Source organism: Theobroma cacao, chromosome 9 (genome assembly GCF_000208745.1).
Source record: "Theobroma cacao cultivar B97-61/B2 chromosome 9, Criollo_cocoa_genome_V2, whole genome shotgun sequence".
Classification (NCBI taxonomy): domain Eukaryota; kingdom Viridiplantae; phylum Streptophyta; class Magnoliopsida; order Malvales; family Malvaceae; genus Theobroma; species Theobroma cacao.
Genome location: NC_030858.1, coordinates 12,414,048 through 12,421,673, shown reverse-complemented (window position 1 = coordinate 12,421,673; position 7,626 = coordinate 12,414,048). Strand labels below are relative to the sequence as shown.

The window sequence follows — 7,626 nt, the reverse complement described above, 5'->3', positions numbered from 1 at the left end:
AAAAGGAAAACGGTAAGCTTAACACTATGTTTTAAAGCCTACGGTTAGTTGAATATTGTGGGAAATTATGGTTGTTGAAATGATCTACTTGCATAAGATAGTTGAAAATTGTTAAGATTGTATGGCATGTCATTTGAAAGAAATGAAAAAGGAATATTGTGGATAGAGGATTGAGAAATAAAGTATTGAAAGTTAGATAGATAACGATGTGTATAAACTAGGAAATAATCGAGTGAAAGTGAAAATGATTGTTGCTGCCATATATGTGGATTATGTGTGGAAATATAAGATGGATTTGGGTGAAAATTATTTAGAAAGGCTGAAGTAGACACGTGACATCATAATTAATTTACCGGTGATATAATTTAAAGAGTTACGTAATTAATGGATATAAGTAATTTTAGTAAAAATGTATTAAGATGTGAGTTAATTGAAGATGGTTTCATGATAGGAGGAAAAATATAAATTGAGTAAGGATTAATTGATTGAAGTGCTGCTCGTGTACATATGTAATTAAATATATTGAGTTCGTATTATTGCTAGGAAGTGAAAAGATAAAGTTAGAGTATTGTGGGGGCGTGCCGGAGTAAATAACGAGCGACCAGCTAGTGAAAATAGTTAGAGACACCTCCGAACAAATAGCAGCTTACTATCTCGTTGTTGCCAGGTGAGTTAACTAGCATTAAAATGTTTTGGAATAAATGATTTTATGCTTGATTGAGCCACTTGAAATATTTTGTTTGTTTTTCTTTAAAAGTTGCATGGGAACAAGCCCTTGATGAAATGTTTTGATATTATGAGATATGAACATGATGAATTCATGAGTTTCTGCATTATGTTGATGTGTATATTATACATTAAATGATATTTTTGTGTGATAATTATGACCCAACCATGTACGGTGTAGGAATGCATATGAGCTGTGCTGACCCAGCCATGTGCGATGTTATAGTGCACATGAGTTGTGCTGACCCAGCTATGTGTGATGTGGTTGTATACATAGACTGAGACAGAGTTGAGGGCGAGGCCGGTGGTTATATATATGTTTATATATGATATATATATATATAGAGGTTTTGGAAATTATATTGTGGTTGCATTCATTTTTGAATGTTCAAACTTGAGAAACGGTTTCCACTTAATTTTCACTGCAGCAAAAACAAATTTCCGTTGTGACAAGAAATTCAGTTAAATTGCATTATCTTCAACATAAATGCATCAGGATTTCTAAAACCTCCCGTATTGATGCTTGTTCCCTTTCTATGTTCACTCACTGAGTTTAGACTCACGTTTTTAAAATTCATATTTTAGGTTTCCTGAGTTAAAGGTGATTGGATCTTAGGACGAGGTGCTCCTCTTTGTACATTGCTCGGTAGGTTTAATGTGACACTAAGTGTTATCAATCGTGCCCAGAGTCACTCCGCTGACGGTCAAGGTCTAATTATGTGTATGTGAATACTTAATGTGAACATTAAGAATCATTGTTAATCTATTAATGAATATATTGGTGGATGATGCCATTATGAATGTATGATTGGGTTTTATGATTCACTTTCAAAGAAACAGCATTTGAACATTTCGAGCTTTGGATTCTAAAGGAATAGGGATGTCAAGCCCAACTCTACAATATGTTTATTATACTAATCTTACATAAGAATGCATGTTTGCTTACTTGGGTACCTTGAAAATCGTTAAAGGACGGTATTGTACCAAGTGATACAATTAAGTTGAATTAAGTCTCGAACTAGTATGAATAAAGATTTTAAGATGAAATTGGGAAATTTAAAACCCTAGAATGACTTAAAATGGTGATTCGGAGTTCGAGGACCGATTTGGAGTCAAATTAGAATTTTCATGACCTAGGGGCAAAATGGTCATTTTGCCACCTGAGGTTAAGATGTGAGTGTTGGCTGGAATTTTTGACTAAGATTGATCATTGGGAGTATAATTTGAGTTTGAGAAGTGAAGAATTTTAATTTCGGTATTTTTTTCTAGCATAGAGGTAAAATAGTCATTTTGCCACTCTAAGGGCAAAATTTTAATTTTACACCACCCAACACTTGTCCAGTACATGGATTTTTCCCAATATTATCATGGATAATTGAGGAAATTTAAGTGGTAGAGAGAGATTGCTTAATGGCTTAGTATGACACATGGACTAATGGAATGGTGACATGTGTCAAATTTATATCCTTTTATTTTTTGGCTTAAAAATCAGCATAAAATCAGCCCATTTCTCATTCATATGGCCGACTAAAGAAGAACAAAGGAAGAAAAGAAAGAACAAGAACCCTAGGATGAAAACTCAAGAGAAAAATTGGTGGATTCCAAGTAATCAAGCAATCAAAGGTAAAATTTCTTGATTTTGACTTGTGATCTACCTTTCCCATGCATTATTTTTCATTTTCCATGGTTGAATCACAAGATATCATGAAGGATTCATGGCTGACCGAATTTAGAGAGAGAATATTTGATGATTGATTTGGTTAGATTTTAAGATATTTTAGTGTTTTTAGTTAGTTAGTGATGTGTAGCATGAAAATTAAGCAAGAAAAATTTATTTTCTCCCATCACCCATCATTGGCCGAATTTCCATGTAGAGTGTGGATGATGATTTTCAATTTATTTTAAGTGAATTGGTTAGGAAATGATGATTTATGGTGTAAGAATCAAGTAGGAAAAATCATAGTATTGATGCACCCACCATGGTTGAATTTTCCAAGAGAAAATGTGAAGATGATTTTGCTAGATTTTGTGCTATTTGACTTGTGTTTGATGATTTGGAGTATTGGGAGAAAAATGGAATTATTTGGAGTTAAATTGGACATATTGGCCAATTAATCGAGAGATAGATCGAATTAGGCCAATACCGTTTTATTTAGGTATATAACTGAATTTATATTGAACACCGTATTTAGATAGTTACCTGAGTATTTCACATCCCATTTCATGCATCAGTATAGAGCCTGAATTGGTTTTATAACAATTTAGCACAAATGTAGTAAATGGCTTATTGTGCATTATGTCTAGGTGGTGAGCATTCTGGCAAAAGTAAAGAGATAGTACCCAAGGATTAAGAATCGGAGTACTTGGAATTCGACTCCCAAAATAGTGAGTAACCTTACTATCATCTTAATTATCTAAAGTGGTTTTTATCTGATTTTGTGATTTTATGGAAAATGAGTTTAAAAAGGTAAAATTTCATGTTTTATGAATAAATGTGTTTCAATGAAATTAATTTATAAATTGTTTTGAAATTAATAATGATTTTGAAAAATAGAGTAATTGGAGACTATTTTTGTGTGTTGTAAATTAATGATTCTAATTGATTGGCTTATGACAATATTGGCATGAATGGCTGAATTGGTATTTGTGTTGAAATGTATAAACTGTTGTTTGCCTTGATAGGCTGGATAATGATAAAATTGTCATGTCATGCTGTTGAACTTTTATTATGTGGTAGGTTTAGCTTGTTGTAGTGGGCCGGTTTTGTGGACCAACCTATTAGAGGGGCACGGAACCTGATCATATTCATACCTCAGTATGAGAGGCGCAGATGGATAACTCCCGAGGTTAACACTTTAGAGTTCACTTCATGCCAACACCAAGGAATGGTTATGTTTTCAAAATAAAAACATGATTTATGCGTACATAACTTTTTAACAGCCTTGGTGGACTCGGTTGGGATAACCCTCGATCAAGGCATCTCTGATAATTGGGTATGAGAATGATTTTGGCATGAGCCAAAGTTTTAAGAAATTCATAAGCCATGTTGATTACTCGATTTATATGAATTGATTTTATTTGGTTGAAACAAGTTGAAAAGTGATGAATTACAGTATGTTAAACTATTTTATCTGTCTCTATTTACTCAACTTTAGATATTTTAGATGGTATTTGTTTACTCACTGGGATTATATAATCTCACCACCCTCCTTTTCACCCCTTTCAGGCTCAGGATAGTCGGTAGATAGCTCACTTTGTTGAGGGCTACAGTTAGACTTGCATCCTCAAAAACTGTAGGTTTACTGTTTTTAATACTTTTGGTCATTCGTGGGCCCACTTGTTACTATAAATTAAATTAAATACTCTGCCTTATTGTATTACAATATATATGAATTTATTTTGCTTTTATGCTGTAAAAATTATTTATGCTGTGTTTTAAAAATATTGTTTTATGAGAAAATTGAATATTTTATTCAATATTTTTATTTTAATCTAATATTCATAATTTCATTTTAAATGAAGGTTTTAGATGTTTAAACTTATTTTGATTATGAATTATGTGTTTTGTACTCGCATACTACATTTTTAGCGGATTTTGAGATTTTTGAGAAAAAATGATAAAAATGCCCCTGTAAGAAAAAAATTGTTTTTCTATTGTTTTGATTTGGAAATAGTTTATAATCTCTCAAAACATAATTTTAGTGACTAATACTCATAGAGGAAGCGAGAAAAACTGATGTTAAGCCTTGCGAGGTTTCGATTGACATTTCGGGTAATGAATGTCTATCGAGACGTCGCGACAGTTGTCACAGGCTTGATGGGAGTTCTGAGTCGTGACAAGAGATTAATGTATAAGATCAATTAAGCAGGCTTGCTTGGGCTTAGTGGGCTGAGCCCATTGTGCCCTTGCATCGGTCATGGCCTAGAAATTGGGTTGTGACAGTTATCTTATGTGCTCTTACTGAGAGTGAGTTTAATAGGGTAGCTATGTGCATTCTAGCAAAAGAAATTTGGGACACATTCGAAAATTGGTATGAAGGCACAAGTCAAGTGAAAGAGTCAAAAATTAGAATCTTTACTCTTGATTATGAACTCTTTAAGATGAAGGATGAACAATGTTACTTGCTAAATTACCAATATATTTACTTTAGAGATTTTCACAATTAAGCAAGGAATTCATGCAAGTGCACGTGGTCATCAACAAGTAATACAGTGATAAGAAGGGCTGTTGTTCCCACAGGGAAATGATACAAAATCTATGCTAAGTATTAAAATTAAAACAAGCTAATTTTATCAAGTACCCAAAATTCTTAAAATGATTAAAAATAAATTTAAATGACTAATCTAAACTAGCAAATTACAAATCAAAATTTATGTAAAAGCTGTGGTGTAAATGTCAAGACCCAAATTTCGGGCCATGACGGGCACATGGGCCCAACGGACGTAGTCCACTAAGCCCAAGCAAGCCTATTAATATAATCTTTTCACCATTCCATTAAAAGTTGCTAAGTCACATTTGATGACTTTGAATCAAAATAATACTAAACATTGCCATCTCGTAGTGGCATACCAATCAAAGAGTACATATATTATCTAAACATAATTTAATAATTTACATCGGTTTGTCTATACACAACAAAAGAGTACTTGACTTCCAGCGGAGAGACTCGGACGAATGTACAGCTACTGAATACCAAGACACCTACCAAGGGTCAAATATACAAAGACACTTCGACCTAGTTACCAGCTGCCTCGTGATCTGAAAACATGAAGTTGAAAACGGTGAGTATAAACCCAATGAGTGAACAAGAAAGGGAAAAAGCAAACATTAAGGAATGTTTAATGAAATCATGATGCATTCATTTTTCAGAAAAATGCAATTTGTTTTAGTTCTTATTAAAACACCTCATGTAAACCCCACATGAGTAAATCACTTTATGAAAAGGCATGTTCAATAAATGATTTGGAGAGTGAAAAGCGAGAATGCCTTTCCGCTGTAGCGACACTTGATTTAAATTATCAACTAACCGAGGGTTTCTTAACTGGCCGAGGGTTTCTCACCAAACCTCCCATTTTAAACTTAATTCATTTATTCCTTAATGTTGGAAGTCCATGCTCAACTATGGTGCCAAAGAAATGGAAAATAGGGTAGCAACCGAACTAAATGAGGAGCAAAACAGAAAGTTTTTCACTGAATCTCGCTGCAGAGAAATTTTTGGTCTCAAAATAGAAAGTTTCTCTCTGCAGCAAGAAGCTATAGTAACATTCTCGCTGCAGCGAGATTCTGGCCAGCACCACCCCTCCAAACCAGAGAGTTTCTCGCTGTAGCGAGAAATAGGGCACCAGTAAAAATTCCCCATTCCCTCAAGCAAAGGCCACCCTGTTCATATGACCAACACAACATGAAACTCATATTTCCCAAAGTTTAACATGTCAAATTTCACATGCATTTCAACCATTTACATATTCATGAACTTTCTTTAACACACATATCTATACATGTATATATATATATTCATCATCAAGCACACTCTCCCATCGTCATCAGCTCATGTGCACTCTCCACTAGCACATGGCTGGGTCATCATCGACTTATGCGCACTCTCACTCGCACATAGTCAGGTCATCATCGGCTTATGTACACTCTTACTTGCACATAGCTGGGTCCACATCAACATACAAAGAAGCACCCAATGCATATCATGCATATTATCATATTGTGATAACACATAAACCATTGTATAGCACATTTTCACAATATAAAATCACTTCACCAAAGGCTTGTTCCCAAAGTACATTTTCAAAGGAAAACTGGATAAAATCTTTCAAATGTTTGTACAATTGCATTCACATTCCCCAAACAAATTTTGAAATGTAAGTCCACTCACCGGTATTTGTTGAGCCTTTAACTGACTCTAACCTCCCTAATGGTCCAATTGGGGCTATGGGACTTCGTTAGAACCTATCATCACATTAGCATCACCAATATGACAATTCACATACTTATAAAGTCTAAAAGCTTTCTCTTAGCTAACTTCCAATGGCCATTTAAATGGCTATCTATTCTCTCTACCTTTATCACTTTAAAATGAATGAACATCCCAACTACCAATTCACCCACAAATCTAAACACTAATCATTCTCAACAACAAAACTCAATTTTAGTGTACTACTCACCTTGGTAGCTTGTATTTGAAATTCTTTCCAAAACTTTCAAGCTATTTTTGAAGCTTCCTCTTTCTCTCTCTAAAACTCATAACTAGTGAGAAAGAGTATGGAAATAAGATTTTTCAAGGGTTTTAAGGAGAGAGAGTGGAAAAGCATAAGGGTTTATGGAAAGGGTGCACCAAAAGCATGAAATTTGGAGCTATTTGAGGAAGGTTGTGGAGCTTTCTTATCAAGCTTTCATGGAGGTTGGGAAGCAACGTGAAAGAGAAGAAGAAGAAGAAGAAAAGCTGCTGGAGAATGTAGAAGCTGTTGGAAGAAAGAGATATTTATAGCCCAAGCTTATCCACTCCACTTAAATTACCAAAATGCCCTTCCACAAATTAGCTTATTCTCCTTCAATCTTTTATGCTGTCTTCTTACTCTTTTGACATGGGAACAAGGTCCATAATGGTCTAGAAATGCTCAGGTTCATGAAAACTTAAAAATTCTAACCCGAGGTGAAAAATGACCATTTTGCCCCTACCGTGAAAATCATCAAAAGTTTTATTTCCTTGTCATTTTACCCATATTTTCATCATTCATTTATGCCTTAGGCCTACTTAGGCCATAATATTGTTTAAAATCTTACTTTTATGGGCTCACTAAGAAAATGACGAAATTACCCCTGATCAGGGATATCACGTATATTACTAACTATGAGTCTATAAAGGTCAAGGTCTCACAGTAAAAGCC

The 7,626-nt window shown here is 34.3% G+C and overlaps 1 long non-coding RNA gene across 1 annotated transcript; it reads left to right on the top strand.

Annotated features, from left to right (window-relative positions):
- On the top strand, positions 549–1,547 carry LOC108663381. Its single transcript, XR_001929358.1, has 2 exons — positions 549–667; positions 1,312–1,547. It is a non-coding gene; the product is annotated as an uncharacterized LOC108663381 (long non-coding RNA).